The sequence below is a fragment of the Pseudophryne corroboree genome, chromosome 7 (assembly GCF_028390025.1).
Source record: "Pseudophryne corroboree isolate aPseCor3 chromosome 7, aPseCor3.hap2, whole genome shotgun sequence".
NCBI lineage: Eukaryota > Metazoa > Chordata > Amphibia > Anura > Myobatrachidae > Pseudophryne > Pseudophryne corroboree.
Window position 1 is genome coordinate 368,648,197 of NC_086450.1, and position 19,536 is coordinate 368,667,732.

The 19,536-nt window shown below is 43.8% G+C and overlaps 1 long non-coding RNA gene across 2 annotated transcripts in view; it reads left to right on the top strand.

Annotated features, from left to right (window-relative positions):
* The window catches only part of LOC134943720 (uncharacterized), a 39,384-nt gene that overhangs the window by 11,710 nt on the left and 8,138 nt on the right, over positions 1-19,536 (top strand). Inside the window, exons 3-4 of one of the 2 annotated variants that reach the window (XR_010181706.1) lie at positions 4-51; positions 13,955-15,728. This is a non-coding gene — a long non-coding RNA (uncharacterized LOC134943720). Of the gene's footprint in view, positions 1-3; positions 52-13,954; positions 15,729-19,536 lie in introns of those variants that run through there. The other variant, XR_010181705.1, reaches the window with a different exon arrangement.

The window sequence follows — 19,536 nt, forward strand, 5'->3', positions numbered from 1 at the left end:
TAGGGCACTCCTCGGCCTATCTCCCAGAATACAGAAGACCAACCACGGTAGGTAAGTTTGCTTTCTTTATATAGACTATAAACTTACATATGCAGTGAATGGTTACACCTGGCACTTTCCATATGATTAGTCTTGTTACATATAATTCACCCTATATACCGCCTCTACCACTATAACATTACCTTACAATTCAAATGCATGCAATACAAAAAAAAACAGATAGCTAGCTACACCGTGGTCACTACCACCATGGACCCGGGATTTACTGGCTTACCCACTGCGCAGCAAAAATAATGACCACTGGGTTACTATTAGGGGGAAATGGTTCTTTTTTCCCAATGACCACTCCACCAGCAGTAAGATCCCTGGGATAAAGGTATCTTGGGGTCTATCTCTTTCAGTTCAGTGATAATCCCAATCCTCTAGTAGGGATGCGGAGCCGAGTAGTAGGTGATGATACAGACTTTGAAGCATAAGCCCATCCTCTGGTGTCAGACTGTCCTTTCACCGGTGAGCATGCAATCTGCCTTTTGGTGCTGAACCGCCAGCGGATTATCTGTCTTAGACATTCGACTTTTGGGATCACCACCTTACCCCTAACTGTCCCAACGGCTTGCCTCTTCCTAGGATGCCCTAAGTCCACTCACCCTGGCGATACAGGGGTCGTCGAACAGGATGAAGTAGTTCACACTGAGCCGAGGTTCTATGGACACAGCTTTCAATCTAGACCCTCAATTATCCGGTGTGGGGCCTTTCACTCAGTCTGTCTCTCCAGTGGAGCCGCAGTCCTCACCAGCTAAGAATCTCATCATCGTACCACACTCCCCCTATAAGTGATGGTTTAGTACTAGTCCCATGGGGCACTAGATCAGCACAGGTGCCTCAGTGTCTCTCACTTCGATATTTTGTGACATATTCAGTCCCAGATGATATTGAAACCTGCGGCAGTTTATCTTTTTACTATGAATAGCTTTCTTCTTCAGACACTACTCGTAAGGGATCCAATACATTATACAGTCTCTGGTCAGCTGGAAACCTTAGGATAGCCGCTACCCATGTATCACCTTACTTTCAGGATTAGAGCTACCCCTCATTGTAGCCCCTGGATAGGACTCATGCAACTGTTAGCTGACCTTCAAATAGCTCCCTCTTGCCAGCGCTCTCTAGGACTCAGGTCCCGGCATCATAGTCTATACAGCTCCGGCTATACTCCCCCGACGATGGTATGAAATGCGGAAATTCCTATCCCGCTAATGCAGATATGCGGGCTCGTCAGATCCTACCTCCTGGGGGTGGGATGATTTTAATATTTCCCCCTGGCATTAATCTGAGGGGCGCTGCAGTCTCTAGGGTGCGAACACACAGGGGCACTACCGGAGGAACAAAATAAGAGTAGTGAATTTTATAGCGAGGTGGCTTAGCTTATCACTGTCTTAATGTAGGTGAGCTGACTGCTCAGCTCACACAGTCGCTCTTATTAGGTTGTTATGGCTCTCCACTGCCCCCTCGCTGTAATAGTATACTGGTCAGCGGGGAGGGTTTCCTACCAGAGCGCCGCCCCGGACCGCCTCTCTCCTGCGTCACTCACAGAGCACCCCGCATGCAGGCTCCGGGGCCGCCGTCAACACCCCGCCCGCTCTGGCCGCTGGTTCGGGTCACCACCTCTCCTCCGTGCCGCACCCATGGTCAGCAGTCGATACTCTACGGGCCGCTCTCTCTAGCTGGTCCCTCTGGCTCTCCGATCAGTATGATCGTCGCCACCGCTCGGCTCTGGCGTCCCAGCTCTCCTCCTCTATCCTCTCTCCAAGCTGCCGTTCGCTGCCGTTGGGCACACCGCGCACTGCTCCCTCGTCCCTGCATGACAGTCTCGCACCCAGCACCTAACCTTCTAGAATCTTCTTCACAATACTGCATACTGCCCACCAATGTTCATACATATTGTATTACCACATAGGCACGGGGTAATATATTGTACTATATTCCTATATACATGGCCCCTTGGGTCCATTCTGGCAGTACTGTAACATTACCATAGTTTACTATGTAAATATAGCAAATATATCCTTAATTATACAGTCACTATATATTTAATAAATAAATAATTTCCAATTCAGCCTACAGGGCTACATAAGTAACAGCAGTGGGTGGCACAAACATGTGGCGCTTAAGCTTCCAACAAGGCACATCTACTGTAGGAAATAAAATGTAACTGCAGTGGTAGACAAGATGGCAGTTTCATAAACTGTATGATTCCATAGAGCAGTGGTTCTCAAACTCGGTCCTCAGGACCCCACACAGTTCACGTTTTTGCAGGTAACCCAGCAGGTGCACAGGTGTACTCATTACTCACTGACACATTTTAAAACATCCACAGGTAGAACAACTTATTTAACTTGTGATTCTGTGAGGAGACCTGGAAAACATGAACTGTTTGGGGTCCGGAGGACCAAGAATGTTTCCATTAATTAAGAAGTAGGGCCCAAATGTATTAAGCCTTAGAAAGTGATAAAGTGTAGGCGGATATAGGGGGTAATTCCAAGTTGATCGCAGCAGGAAATTTTTTAGCAGTTGGGCAAAACCATGTGCACTGCAGGGGAGGCAGATATAACATGTGCAGAGAGAGATAGATTTGGGTGGGGTGTGTTTAATCTGCAATCTAAATTGCAGTGTAAAAATAAAGCAGATAGTATTTACCCTGCACAGAAACAAAATAACCCACCCAAATCTAACTCTCTCTGCAAATGTTATATCAGCCCCCCTGTAGTGCACATGGTTTTGCCCAACTGCTAAAAAATTTCCTGCTGCGATCAACTTGGAATTACCCCCATAGACTGATAAATGACCAGCCTAACCTCCTATCTGTCATTTTTCTAACACAGCCTGTTACATGGTAGTTAGGAAGCTGATTGGCTTGTTATTTATCACTCTTTAGCCATTTTCACTTTGTCGTTCTTTAAGGCTTAATTCATTTGGGCCTAGATCAGAAGGAAGGAAGAAAGGATTGACTTGTAAATTAATTTAATTTCATTCTTTAATTCTGAAACTGTTAATCAAGGAGGGCATTGGATACATTCTTCTTTCTTCACCTTTTCTTCTCTTCTGAATTGCTGTAAAAGAAAGAAAGAAGGATTAGCTTGGAATTTGACAGCAGTTACGATAAGAATCATTTGGCCCATATAATGTACATATTTTATATTTATAATCTTGTTTTTCTTGTTGAGAGCAGTTAAGCTACCAGTATGTTTCTAGATTGTGGGATGAAATCAGACCGGAGGAAACCCACTCTAGCAGGGCGAAAATATACAAACTCCACATAGTTAGAATGATGGTGGGAATCAAACTCATAACCTCAGTGCTGTGAGGCAGTAATGCTAACCATTACACAATCCATACTGCCCTAGTTGCCGGGAAAGAAAGAGAGAAGATTTAATTAGTTAGCATACCAGTGTCATTCTGTTTGAAAAATTCAGGGATGTCATAACAAGAGATGGCTTTCCCTGCTAAGACTATCCTCTGGATATGTCATTTCTTATAACACACATATGAAAATTGGTGATTCAGTATTTTTTTTTAAATTACAAGGTCATGCAAGAGATGATGTCCGTGGCCCAGAAAATTTTGGGATATTTTCGCCATTATGCAAGTGCATGTAGAAAATTGCAGCACTTGTAACAACTGTTGAATTTTCCCAGCCATCAGACGAAGCAAGAGGTAGTAACGAGGTGGAATTCAACCCTTTATATGCTTCAGCAGAAGGAGGAACATCAAAAAGGCCATCCAAGGTACACAATGACCTATAACATAGGCAAAGAAAAATGAATGCATCTCAGTCAAGTACACTGGAGAATACTTTTGGTGTTGTGCAAGGTTCTGAAATCCTTTGAAGTTGCCACATGTAAAGTTAGACACTGCCAACTTGAGTCAGGTAATTCCCCTGATTAAGCTCTTGGAAAAGCAGTTAGCTGAAGAAATTGGAGGAGGAGTTAAAATGAAGCGATTCCGCTAAGTATGTCAGACTTGTAGATCAAGCCCTTCATTTGCTTCGCCAGTATCCAAGAGTCATCAATCTCTTGAAATCAGATCACTATATATGGGTGACCATACTTGATCCTATGTTTAAGTCATACATTGTGTCTTTCTTGCCAATGGACACAAATCTGCAGAGATGCAAAGAGCTGTTGATGAGAAAATTGTCAGCTCAAGTGGGACGTGACACAGCAACGTCTCTTTGAAAAAGTTCCAATACAGAGCAAAACGCGTTAGAAAATAAACAGGGACCTGCTGTGGATATCTGGCTTCAACACCTGCTTGCACTCAGACACCGCGAACACCTTACTGGTTTGTGGGAAGTTGCAGCGGCACCACATCTTGGAGGACGGAGACGTCCGGTGGCCTTCTAGCCAGCTCCTTCCTATCTGACACAGGTTTTCCAGCTGGGAGATCCCTATCTATTTGTCCTTCTCACTGTGAGATCCATAAAAGGCGTTGATGTCCCCATAGCATGCAGCCACACAACACCGCATTGCCACACACGATTGAGATGGAGAATTGCTCTATACTCACATGCTGTGAGACGCCAATAAGAAGATTTAACCAAAGTGGTCTTGAGCTCAAGGAATATCACCACATAAAGTAACATCCATATTGCATACACTTTGTGTCTGATTTACATTATACGTGGTAGCAATAACTTTTTAACAGCTGTTTCAAGTTAAAAACATATATTCTCTATGTGCACAGAGAAAAAGCTAATTGATCCACCTCCAGCTTATTAATTGAGTGCTATTCTTAGAGGAATATTGATGCCTTGAAAAAGAAACCTGTAGGCTTTGAAACGCATCGGTGAGGAGGACGTGGGTTGGAGGCTGGAGACTCTCTTTGTACTTACCATCTACCCGGGGACGCCTGTGGATTTGTACTCATGCTTTTTTGTCTGTTTGTTTGGCAGACAATAAGTTTTGGTGAGAGACCAATCTTAACCCTACCTGTTTGTACTGTTTTAACTGTTTATATTAAACCGTGATGTGGATTTTATACGTCTTTCACAACATCATTTGATATCATTTGCGTTATTGTCTGCATAATTTGTAGACCATTCCTTTTGGTAAGAGTTTATGAACTTCCAGGAATACAGAATTCATCAGTGAATATACCAGTATTACACTATGGGAGTTTATCTTTTCTCTTTCCTTTATGTATGATATCGGGAAACATTCAAGAGAAAACGTATTACCCATATATGTGGTGGATTGAAAAACATTTGTATGTAGTGCCCTGAAACAGTGTTTTTTCTGGTTTGTGGAGTATTGGTGGGGGTGTTTGGTGATACCTCATACACTGGGACTAGGCTGCTGAAGCATATGCGCACGAGGTTGGGATCATTTTTGTATTAAAATTAGAGGAATATTGGTTCTTAAATTGTATGTTTTTTATATCATTACTGAGATATATGTGTATGGTCCTTTATATTTGACCTTTATCATTTTGTGCTTGGAATTGTCTTTTTAAATTATAAAAACCACATAAAAGAAAAAAACAAATTGGTTTCATTTGTCTTCACCCAGTTTGTTGCCTAACATCCAACACTAGCGCAGAGTGAAGTTTTGATAATTTTTCTTGTGTATGCAGCAGACCTTTTTTTATACATACACAGGCATAATTTACACTCCGCAGCTTAATCTGTAAATAAGTATCAAAACATAGTTGTATATTATATATTATATACATTTTGATAATTATTCAGCGTCAAGAAACAAAAAGTAGAGCAACATCTCCTCCTTCAGTTTCTCTGGCAACTGCGGCTGCCAGGAAAAAACAAAATTTCCCTAAGAGACCCAGTGGCAGATCAGTCAGAAAAAAACTTTTAATATCTGGTTCAGACTGAAGGAACTGCCTACAATTACTGACATGTCTACTGTGACTGCAAATAATATGGTCACTAATCAAAATTGATGATTATTTTAGTGATAGCATCCAAATAGGCATGTCAAACAGTACTTTCAGGAAAAAAACAACAATTTGGAGGCCCTTGCACTAACTTGATTTGCTTTACTTAAGTTGCCCACCCTCAGCACAGCCGGAAACTTTGTCAGCGATCGGCGTAGGAGGTCCTGCTCTCCTCTCAAATGTTCATCTTCCATATCTATCAACAAACACAAAGTGGAGTACAGCACACTAGAGATGAGCGCCGGAAATTTTTCGGGTTTTGTGTTTTGGTTTTGGGTTCGGTTCCGCGGCCGTGTTTTGGGTTCGACCGCGTTTTGGCAAAACCTCACCGAATTTTTTTTGTCGGATTCGGGTGTGTTTTGGATTCGGGTGTTTTTTTTCAAAAAACCCTAAAAAACAGCTTAAATCATAGAATTTGGGGGTCATTTTGATCCCAAAGTATTATTAACCTCAAAAACCATAATTTACACTCATTTTCAGTCTATTCTGAATACCTCACACCTCACAATATTATTTTTAGTCCTAAAATTTGCACCGAGGTCGCTGTGTGAGTAAGATAAGCGACCCTAGTGGCCGACACAAACACCGGGCCCATCTAGGAGTGGCACTGCAGTGTCACGCAGGATGTCCCTTCCAAAAAACCCTCCCCAAACAGCACATGACGCAAAGAAAAAAAGAGGCGCAATGAGGTAGCTGTGTGAGTAAGATAAGCGACCCTAGTGGCCGACACAAACACCGGGCCCATCTAGGAGTGGCACTGCAGTGTCACGCAGGATGTCCCTTCCAAAAAACCCTCCCCAAACAGCACATGACGCAAAGAAAAAAAGAGGCGCAATGAGGTAGCTGACTGTGTGAGTAAGATAAGCGACCCTAGTGGCCGACACAAACACTGGGCCCATCTAGGAGTGTCACTGCAGTGTCACGCAGGATGGCCCTTCCAAAAAACCCTCCCCAAACAGCACATGACGCAAAGAAAAAAAGAGGCGCAATGAGGTAGCTGACTGTGTGAGTAAGATAAGCGACCCTAGTGGCCGACACAAACACCGGGCCCATCTAGGAGTGGCACTGCAGTGTCACGCAGGATGGCCCTTCCAAAAAACCCTCCCCAAACAGCACATGACGCAAAGAAAAAAAGAGGCGCAATGAGGTAGCTGACTGTGTGAGTAAGATAAGCGACCCTAGTGGCCGACACAAACACCGGGCCCATCTAGGAGTGGCACTGCAGTGTCACGCAGGATGGCCCTTCCAAAAAACCCTCCCCAAACAGCACATGACGCAAAGAAAAAAAGAGGCACAATGAGGTAGCTGACTGTGTGAGTAAGATAAGCGACCCTAGTGGCCGACACAAACACCGGGCCCATCTAGGAGTGGCACTGCAGTGTCACGCAGGATGGCCCTTCCAAAAAAACCCTCCCCAAACAGCACATGACGCAAAGAAAAATAAAAGAAAAAAGAGGTGCAAGATGGAATTGTCCTTGGGCCCTCCCACCCACCCTTATGTTGTATAAACAGGACATGCACACTTTAACCAACCCATCATTTCAGTGACAGGGTCTGCCACACGACTGTGACTGATATGACGGGTTGGTTTGGACCCCCCCCAAAAAAGAAGCAATTAATCTCTCCTTGCACAAACTGGCTCTACAGAGGCAAGATGTCCACCTCATCATCATCCTCCGATATATCACCGTGTACATCCCCCTCCTCACAGATTATCAATTCGTCCCCACTGGAATCCACCATCTCAGCTCCCTGTGTACTTTGTGGAGGCAATTGCTGCTGGTCAATGTCTCCGCGGAGGATTTGATTATAATTCATTTTAATGAACATCATCTTCTCCACATTTTCTGGATGTAACCTCGTACGCCGATTGCTGACAAGGTGAGCGGCGGCACTAAACACTCTTTCGGAGTACACACTTGTGGGAGGGCAACTTAGGTAGAATAAAGCCAGTTTGTGCAAGGGCCTCCAAATTGCCTCTTTTTCCTGCCAGTATAAGTACGGACTGTGTGACGTGCCTACTTGGATGCGGTCACTCATATAATCCTCCACCATTCTTTCAATGTTGAGAGAATCATATGCAGTGACAGTAGACGACATGTCCGTAATCGTTGTCAGGTCCTTCAGTCCGGACCAGATGTCAGCATCAGCAGTCGCTCCAGACTGCCCTGCATCACCGCCAGCGGGTGGGCTCGGAATTCTGAGCCTTTTCCTCGCACCCCCAGTTGCGGGAGAATGTGAAGGAGGAGATGTTGACAGGTCGCGTTCCGCTTGACTTGACAATTTTCTCACCAGCAGGTCTTTCAACCCCAGCAGACTTGTGTCTGCCAGAAAGAGAGATCCAAGGTAGGTTTTAAATCTAGGATCGAGCACGGTGGCCAAAATGTAGTGCTCTGATTTCAACAGATTGACCACCCGTGAATCCTTGTTAAGCGAATTAAGGGCTCCATCCACAAGTCCAACATGCCTAGCGGAATCGCTCCGTGTTAGCTCCTCCTTCAATGTCTCCAGCTTCTTCTGCAAAAGCCTGATGAGGGGAATGACCTGACTCAGGCTGGCAGTGTCTGAACTGACTTCACGTGTGGCAAGTTCAAAGGGCATCAGAACCTTGCACAACGTTGAAATCATTCTCCACTGCACTTGAGACAGGTGCATTCCACCTCCTATATCGTGCTCAATTGTATAGGCTTGAATGGCCTTTTGCTGCTCCTCCAACCTCTGAAGCATATAGAGGGTTGAATTCCACCTCGTTACCACTTCTTGCTTCAGATGATGGCAGGGCAGGTTCAGTAGTTTTTGGTGGTGCTCCAGTCTTCTGTACATGGTGCCTGTACGCCGAAAGTGTCCCGCAATTCTTCTGGCCACCGACAGCATCTCTTGCACGCCCCTGTCGTTTTTTAAAAAATTCTGCACCACCAAATTCAAGGTATGTGCAAAACATGGGACGTGCTGGAATTTGCCCATATTTAATGCACACACAATATTGCTGGCGTTGTCCGATGCCACAAATCCACAGGAGAGTCCAATTGGGGTAAGCCATTCAGCGATGATCTTCCTCAGTTGCCGTAAGAGGTTTTTAGCTGTGTGCGTATTCTGGAAAGCGGTGATACAAAGCGTAGCCTGCCTAGGAAAGAGTTGGCGTTTGCGAGATGCTGCTACTGGTGCCGCCGCTGCTGTTCTTGCGGCGGGAGTCCATACATCTACCCAGTGGGCTGTCACAGTCATATAGTCCTGACCCTGCCCTGCTCCACTTGTCCACATGTCCGTGGTTAAGTGGACATTGGGTACAACTGCATTTTTTAGGACACTGGTGAGTCTTTTTCTGACGTCCGTGTACATTCTCGGTATCGCCTACCTACAGAAGTGGAACCTAGATGGTATTTGGTAACGGGGGCACACTGCCTCAATAAATTGTCTAGTTCCCTGTGAACTAACGGCGGATACCGGACGCACGTCTAACACCAACATAGTTGTCAAGGCCTCAGTTATCCGCTTTGCAGCAGGATGACTGCTGTGATATTTCATCTTCCTCGCAAAGGACTGTTGGACAGTCAATTGCTTACTGGAAGTAGTACAAGTGGGCTTACGACTTCCCCTCTGGGATGACCATCGACTCCCAGCAGCAACAACAGCAGCGCCAGCAGCAGTAGGCGTTACACGCAAGGATGCATCGGAGGAATCCCAGGCAGGAGAGGACTCGTCAGAATTGCCAGTGACATGGCCTGCAGGACTATTGGCATTCCTGGGGAAGGAGGAAATTGACACTGAGGGAGTTGGTGGGGTGGTTTGCGTGAGCTTGGTTACAAGAGGAAGGGATTTACTGGTCAGTGGACTGCTTCCGCTGTCGCCCAAAGTTTTTGAACTTGTCACTGACTTATTATGAATGCGCTGCAGGTGACGTATAAGGGAGGATGTTCCGAGGTGGTTAACGTCCTTACCCCGACTTATTACAGCTTGACAAAGGGAACACACGGCTTGACAAATGTTGTCCGCATTTCTGGTGAAATACTTCCACACCGAAGAGCTGATTTTTTTGGTATTTTCACCAGGCATGTCAACGGCCATATTCCTCCCACGGACAACAGGTGTCTCCCCGGGTGCCTGACTTAAACAAACCACCTCACCATCAGAATCCTCCTGGTCAATTTCCTCCCCAGCGCCAGCAACACCCATATCCTCCTCATCCTGGTGTACTTCAACACTGACATCTTCAATCTGACTATCAGGAACTGGACTGCGGGTGCTCCTTCCAGCACTTGCAGGGGGCGTGCAAATGGTGGAAGGCGCATGCTCTTCACGTCCAGTGTTGGGAAGGTCAGGCATCGCAACCGACACAATTGGACTCTCCTTGTGGATTTGGGATTTCGAAGAACGCACAGTTCTTTGCGGTGCTTTGGCCAGCTTGAGTCTTTTCAGTTTTCTAGCGAGAGGCTGAGTGCTTCCATCCTCATGTGAAGCTGAACCACTAGCCATGAACATAGGCCAGGGCCTCAGCCGTTCCTTGCCACTCCGTGTGGTAAATGGCATATTGGCAAGTTTACGCTTCTCCTCCGACATTTTTATTTTAGGTTTTGGAGTCCTTTTTTTACTGATATTTGGTGTTTTGGATTTGACATGCTCTGTACTATGACATTGGGCATCGGCCTTGGCAGACGACGTTGCTGGCATTTCATCGTCTCGGCCATGACTAGTGGCAGCAGCTTCAGCACGAGGTGGAAGTGGATCTTGATCTTTCCCTAATTTTGGAACCTCAACATTTTTGTTCTCCATATTTTAATAGGCACAACTAAAAGGCACCTCAGGTAAACAATGGAGATGGATGGATACTAGTATACAATTATGGATGGACTGCCGAGTGCCGACACAGAGGTAGCTACAGCCGTGGACTATTGTACTGTACTGTGTCTGCTGCTAATATAGACTGGATGATAATGAGATGTAGTATGTATGTATAAAGAAGAAAGAAAAAAAAACCACGGGTAGGTGGTATACAATTATGGATGGACTGCCGAGTGCCGACACAGAGGTAGCTACAGCCGTGGACTACCGTACTGTGTCTGCTGCTAATATAGACTGGTTGATAAAGAGATGTAGTATGTATGTATAAAGAAGAAAGAAAAAAAAAACACGGGTAGGTGGTATACAATTATGGATGGACTGCCGAGTGCCGACACAGAGGTAGCTACAGCCGTGGACTACCGTACTGTGTCTGCTGCTAATATAGACTGGTTGATAATGAGATGTAGTATGTATAAAGAAGAAAGAAAAAAAAAACCACGGGTAGGTGGTATACAATTATGGACGGACTGCCGAGTGCCGACACAGAGGTAGCTACAGCCGTGGACTACCGTACTGTACTGTGTCTGCTGCTAATATAGACTGGTTGATAAAGAGATGTAGTATGTATGTATAAAGAAGAAAGAAAAAAAAACCACGGGTAGGTGGTATACAATTATGGATGGACTGCCGAGTGCCGACACAGAGGTAGCTACAGCCGTGGACAACTGTACTGTGTCTGCTGCTAATATAGACTGGTTGATAAAGAGATGTAGTATGTATGTATAAAGAAGAAAGAAAAAAAAACCACGGGTAGGTGGTATACAATTATGGACGGACTGCCGAGTGCCGACACAGAGGTAGCTACAGCCGTGGACTACCGTACTGTACTGTGTCTGCTGCTAATATAGACTGGTTGATAAAGAGATGTAGTATGTATGTATAAAGAAGAAAAAAAAAAAAAAACACGGGTAGGTGGTATACAATTATGGATGGACTGCCGAGTGCCGACACAGAGGTAGCTACAGCCGTGGACTACTGTACTGTGTCTGCTGCTAATATAGACTGGTTGATAATGAGATGTAGTATGTATGTATAAAGAAGAAAGAAAAAAAAACCACGGGTAGGTGGTATACAATTATGGACGGACTGCCGAGTGCCGACACAGAGGTAGCTACAGCCGTGGACTACCGTACTGTACTGTGTCTGCTGCTAATATAGACTGGTTGATAAAGAGATGTAGTATGTATGTATAAAGAAGAAAGAAAAAAAAACCACGGGTAGGTGGTATACAATTATGGACGGACTGCCGAGTGCCGACACAGAGGTAGCTACAGCCGTGGACTACCGTACTGTACTGTGTCTGCTGCTAATATAGACTGGTTGATAAAGAGATGTAGTATGTATGTATAAAGAAGAAAGAAAAAAAAACCACGGGTAGGTGGTATACAATTATGGATGGACTGCCGAGTGCCGACACAGAGGTAGCTACAGCCGTGGACTACTGTACTGTGTCTGCTGCTAATATAGACTGGTTGATAAAGAGATGTAGTATGTATGTATAAAGAAGAAAGAAAAAAAAACCACGGGTAGGTGGTGTACAATTATGGACGGACTGCCGAGTGCCGACACAGAGGTAGCTACAGCCGTGGACTACCGTACTGTACTGTGTCTGCTGCTAATATAGACTGGTTGATAAAGAGATGTAGTATGTATGTATAAAGAAGAAAGAAAAAAAAACCACGGGTAGGTGGTATACAATTATGGATGGACTGCCGAGTGCCGACACAGAGGTAGCTACAGCCGTGGACTACTGTACTGTGTCTGCTGCTAATGTAGACTGGTTGATAAAGAGATGTAGTATGTATGTATAAAGAAGAAAGAAAAAAAAACCACGGGTAGGTGGTATACAATTATGGATGGACTGCCGAGTGCCGACACAGAGGTAGCTACAGCCGTGAACTACCGTACTGTGTCTGCTGCGACTGGATGATAAATAATGATATAAAAAATATATATATTTCACTACTGCAGCCGGACAGGTATATATTATATAATGACGGACCTGCTGGACACTGTCTGTCAGCAGAATTAGTTTTTTATAGAATAAAAAAAAAACACCACACAAGTCACACGACGAGTGTTTAACTTTTTCAGGCAATCACAATATAGTATACTACTAACTATACTGGTGGTCAGTGTGGTCAGGTCACTGGTCAGTCACACTGGCAGTGGCACTCCTGCAGCAAAAGTGTGCACTGTTTAATTTTAATAATATGTACTCCTGGCTCCTGCTATAACCTATAACTGGCACTGCTCCCCAGTCTCCCCCACAATTATAAGCTGTGTGAGCACAGTCAGATATATACATAGATGATGCAGCACACTGGGCTGAGCAGTGCACACAGATATGGTATGTGACTGAGTCACTGTGTATCGTTTTTTTCAGGCAGAGAACGGATTATATTAAATAAAACTGCACTGTCTGGTGGTCACTGTGGTCAGTCACTACTAAACTCTGCACTCTCTACAGTACTCCTAAGCTCCAGTAAATCAAGTGTCTCTGTCTCAAATCAATCTCACTCTCTCTCTTCTAATCTAAATGGAGAGGACGCCAGCCACGTCCTCTCCCTATCAATCTCAATGCACGTGTGAAAATGGCGGCGACGCGCGGCTCCTTATATAGAATCCGAGTCTCGCGAGAATCCGACAGCGTCATGATGACGTTCGGGCGCGCTCGGGTTAACCGAGCAAGGCGGGAAGATCCGAGTCGCTCGGACCCGTGAAAAAAAACATGAAGTTCGGGCGGGTTCGGATTCCGAGGAACCGAACCCGCTCATCTCTACAGCACACACCCCAATTTGTACATAAAATGTACCACCTACAGTGTCACAGAATACATGTAGGATTATAAAAATATATTACTATGGTACCAGCTTCACCAACAGCATCACACAATACGCGTATTAGTATGAAAATATATTACTATGGGACCACCTTCACCCACAGTATTGCCCAATATGTGTATGAGTATGAAAAGATATTACTGTGGTACCACCTTTACCTACAGTGTAGCACCATACGTGTATGAGGACGAAATAATAATATACTGCGGTCTGACTGGCAGTGTCACAGTACTTAAAACTACTTAAATAAAAATTGAATAGTACACTGTGGTACAGCAGAAACAATAAAAAAATTATAAATATATTTTTATGCTTTTTGTTTTTAGCGTTTATTATTTTGAGTTTACACTGGGGCTGAGCCCCTGGATGGACGGACAGAACACCCCCTGGACTGATACCGCAGAGCTGACAGAGCACCCCTGGACTGATATAGCAGAGCTCACAGAGCACCCTTGGACTGATACAGCAGAGCTCACAGAGCACCCCTGGACTGATACAGCAGAGCTCACAGAGCACCCCTAGACTGATACAGCAGAGCTCACAGAGCACCCCTGGACAGATACAGCAGAGCTTACAGAGCACCCCTGGACTGATACAGCAGAGCACACAGAGCACACCTTGACTGATACAGCAGAGCTCACAGAGCACCCCTAGACTGATACAGCAGAGCTCACAGAGCACCCTTGGACTGATACAGCATAGCTGAAGAGCACCCCTGGACTGATACAGCAGAGCACACAGAGCACCCTTGGACTGAAACAGCAGAGCTCACAGAGCATCCCTGGACTGATACAGCAGAGCTGAAAGAGCACCCCTGCACTGATATAGCAGAGCTCACAGAGCACCCTTGGACTGATACAGCATAGCTGAAGAGCACCCCTGGACTGATACAGCAGAGCACACAGAGCACCCTTGGACTGAAACAGCAGAGCTCACAGAGCATCCCTGGACTGATACAACAGAGCTGAAAAAGCACCCCTGGACTGATACAGCAGAGCTGAAAGAGCACCTTTGGCCTTGTACAGCAGAGCTCACAGAGCACCCCTGGACTGATACAGCAGAGCTGAAAGATTACTTCTGGACTGATACAGCAGAGCTCACAGAGCACCCCTGGACTGATACAGCAGAGCTCACAGAGCACCCCTGGACTGATACAGCAGAGCTCACAGAGCACCCCTGGACTGATACACCCCATGCCAAATATACACAGTACTGACGGACACCTCCATCCAGTACACTCTCCACTGCCAGAGTGAAGATAGCGCCGATCACGGGGACCTTTATAGAATCCAAAATCGCAAAAATCCAACAGTGGGATTATGACATTTGGCCTCTCTTTGGGATCTGAGTCTGATGGGAAAACCGGAAAACCCGAGCCGAACTCGGATCCTGGGTCAGAACTCAATGTTTGAGTGGGTCCAGTTCTCAGAAAACCAGACCCGCTCATCTCTTATATATATATATATATATATATATATATATAGATATATATAGATATAGATATATATTTATATATATATATTTATACATACACACACACACACACACACATGACTTTGGACTATAGGGACTTTAGGAAAAGGGGTGAAAACTGTTCAATTTACATTTTAAACTGCATCAACATTATATATAGTACATATTCCTAACAGATGAGTAATTTTATTTTAATAGTAAGAATCAATATTCCTTTGAACTTGCATTGTAATGTCACATAACACTAAGTATTTTATGCAAATATAGACAAGTTTTGATGTTAATGTAAACTAAATAAAAAACCACACTAAAATATCCTGTAAAAAGTTTTAAATAATCAAAATGAACTTTGTCACAATAGTCGAAACACAGTAGTAAACTAAAGAGACTTTTTATGAATGGATATGTGTACATTCCTGGAATTCCATCTGATTTTGTATTTCAGCTCATATCCACATGTGTCAGTCAGGAGAACTAGCATAACCCCCAGAAGGGGATTCTTTTACATTTGTCTTGCTTTATGAATATGGGAATATGGGATCCTTTACAAACGATGACAAATTAAAAGCGGAAATATTGAACAATTTTTTTTCGTCAGTATTCACAAGGGAGGATGCACAGGTGACAGTAGTGCTTAACAACAGTGAATGTGATGACTCTTGGCTAGATACCTGTTTAAGTGAGGAAGTAGTCCTGGAGAGAATAAGCAAAATAAAGATTAATAAATCCCCAGGCCCAGACGGTTTTCATCCGAGGGTTATTATGGAGCTTAGGACACAGCTAGCAAAACCCCTATACCTGATTTTCAATAGTTCAATTAGATCAGGCATGGTACCAAAGGATTGGCGCATAGCTGAGGTAGTGCCTTTATTTAAAAAGGGAACTAAAAATAATCCTGGAAACTATATACCAGTTAGTTTAACCTCTATAGTGGGTAAAATATTAGAAGGCATTTTGAGGGATAGCATAGAGGAGAACCTACATGCAACTAAGTTTATTACTAAAAGTCAACATGGGTTTGTAAGGAACAGATCATGTCAAACCAACTTAATTAGCTTCTACGAGGAAGTGAGCAAGAATCTTGACCATGTAAAAGCAGTGGACGTGGTGCCACATAGGAGACTGGTACACAAATTAATGGAACTTGGCCTAGGAAATACTATTTGTACTTGGATAGGTAATTGGTTGGATAACAGGGAACAATGAGTAGTGGTAAATGGGATGTTCTCCAGCTGGGCACCAGTAGTCAGTGGAATACCACAAGGGTCTGTTCTTGGCCCACTGTTGTTCATTATATTTATCAATGATCTAGGAAAAGTCCTGGAAAGCACAGTGTCAATCTTTGCAGACGACACAAAACTGTGTAAGGTAATTAACTCAGAAACCGATGTGGAGTCTCTACAGAATGACTTAATTAAACTGGAATTCTGGGCGTCTAAATGGAAAATGAGGTTCAACATAAAAAAATGCAAAGTTATGCATTTTGGGACAAAAAACACACTTGCATCCTACACTCTAGATGGAGAAAAGCTAGGGGTAACTATGGTGGAAAAAGATTTGGGGGTGCTCATAGATAATAGGCTTAGTAACAGTACACAATGCCAAACTGCAGCAAAAAATGCAAGTAAAGTGCTTGCGTGCATTAAACAGGGCATTGAGACCAAGGATGAGGATGTAATCCTGCCGTTGTACAAATCATTGGTACGCCCACACCTGGAATATTGCGTTCAGTCTGGGCCCCATATTACAAAAAGGATATCAGGGAACTAGAAAGAGTTCAAAGATGAGCTACTAAACTGATTAAAGGGTTAGAGACAATGGAATATGAGGAGAGGCTTGCTAAATTATACATGTATTCACTAGAAAAGATGAGACTAAGAGGAGACATTATTAATATCTTCAAATATGTAAAGGGGCATTACACGGAGCTAGCAACGGATTTGTTTATTAAAAGAACTCTGTATAGGATGCGTGGGCACTCACTGAGGCTAGAATAGAGAAAATTCCGTACGCAACGTGGGAAAGGGTTCTTCTCCGTAAGGGGAATAAAGATTTGGAACTCACTGCCGGAGGAAGTAGTAATGGTAGACTCTGTAAATGCATTTAAAAACGGATTGAACAAATTTCTAACAGGAAAACGTATCAAGGGCTTTAGCATTTAGCATATTGGGGGTCATTCCGAGTTGTTCGCTCGGTATTTTTTTCTCGCAACGGAGCGATTAGTCGCTAATGCGCATGCGCAATGCCCGCAGTGCGACTGCGCCAAGTAAATTTGCTATGCAGTTAGGTATTTACTCACGGCATTATGAGGTTTTTTCTTCGTTCTGGTGATCGTAATGTGATTGACAGGAAGTGGGTGTTTCTGGGCGGAAACAGGCCGTTTTATGGGTGTGTGCGAAAAAACGCTACCGTTTCTGGGAAAAACGCGGGAGTGGCTGGAGAAACGGGGGAGTGACTGGGCGAACGCTGGGAGTGTTTGTGACGTCAAACCAGGAACGAAACTGACTGAACTGATCGCAGATGCTGAGTAAGTGTGGAGCTACTCAGAAACTGCTAAGAAGTGTCTAAAAGGAAAAAGAAACACCTGTATAAAAAAGCGCTTTGAAGCAGCAGGGGAATGGTAATCCAAAAAGGGGCATTACCCTCACCCCAATAAAGTTAATCAGATAATAAAAAGGATTTGGATCTCCTATCCACTGCGCTCCCCAAATGTATAGATACGTAAAGAAGGGAATAAACCTCTACTTATCTTAGGAGGTCGGTATTATTTTCACACGTCCCACCTTCTTCTCGTTAGGTTTTATTATGAGTATTAATAGATGGTGTTATTCCAAAAGGTCCAACAACTCATGTAAGAGAAAATAAAACACAATCTAGTGTATTACCGTTATACAGATCCCTTCATTGAATAAAAATACAACATGGGTCTATGGATTCAAACCAATAATAAGTGTGATCCACACGTATATATAAAATACAATTTTTTAATACTAAAAAAGTTCCAGTTATAAAGTATGCTTCAGTCACATTGATATATGACACATGTCCACTTTTACATCCAGTAATATGTGAGGGTGGCTTCCTACCAGATTTTGGAATTTAGAAGTGCTTATAAAAAAGCTGTGCAGATGTCTCAGCAGCCCCAGGGAAAACCAGCTTCAATGGTCAGCACCCCGTCCTCTCCTCGTCTGGTATGTCCGTCACAGATCCTCACCGCTATGCCTTGATAAAGATCAGCGAATTTGATCGAAACGCGTTGGCTGACGGTGAGGATCTGTGACGGACATACCAGACGAGGAGAGGACGGGGTGCTGACCATTGAAGCTGGTTTTCCCTGGGGCTGCTGAGACATCTGCACAGCTTTTTTATAAGCACTTCTAAATTCCAAAATATGGTAGGAAGCCACCCTCACATATTACTGGATGTAAAAGTGGACATGTGTCATATATCAATGTGACTGAAGCATACTTTATAACTGGAACTTTTTTAGTATTAAAAAATTGTATTTTATATATACGTGTGGATCACACTTATTATTGGTTTGAATCCATAGACCCATGTTGTATTTTTATTCAATGAAGGGATCTCTATGACGGTAATACACTAGATTGTGTTTTATTTTCTCTTACATGAGTTGTTGGACCTTTTGGAATAACACCATCTATTAATACTCATAATAAAACCTAACGAGAAGAAGGTGGGATGTGTGAAAATAATACCGACCTCCTAAGATAAGTAGAGGTTTATTCCCTTCTTCACGTATCTATACATTTGGGGAGCGCAGTTGATAGGAGATCCAAATCCTTTTTAGTATCTGCTAAGAAGTGTCTATTCGCAATTCTGCTAATCTTTCGTTCGCAATTTTGATAAGCTAAGATTCACTCCCAGTAGGCGGCAGCTTAGCGTGTGCAAAGCTGCTAAAAGCAGCTTGCGAGCGAACAACTCGGAATGACCCCCATTGACATTAAAATTATCTGGGAGTGGTAGGAATCATTGCTGTAAATCGGTACTAAACCATTACTTCAGCATGCACATTAAAAAATGAACAGATTAATGCAGAATACAGGTTGAACCTGATGGGCATTTTACCTCTTTTCAACCTCACTGACTATGTAACTACTGTATGTAACTATGAATAGAACCCTAAGTGAGAATACAGGTAATGCAGAGATTGAGAACCAGCCTGACATAAGGGCATACATCTCATAAACAAGGACAGTATCCAGGCTAAGGTCAAGTCAGGCGACTAACAAATAAGTTATCCAGGCAGAGTCAGGGCTACAGCAGATAGTTGGAGTCAAAATTCAGGCAGAATCATGCAATGAAAGCAGTTAGAACAAGAATGCAAACTTTGAAATACACAGAGCCTGATTCTGAATCATACACAGTCTCGTCCATCATTGCATCTATTGGTGGTTTCATGCTTATGCCACTA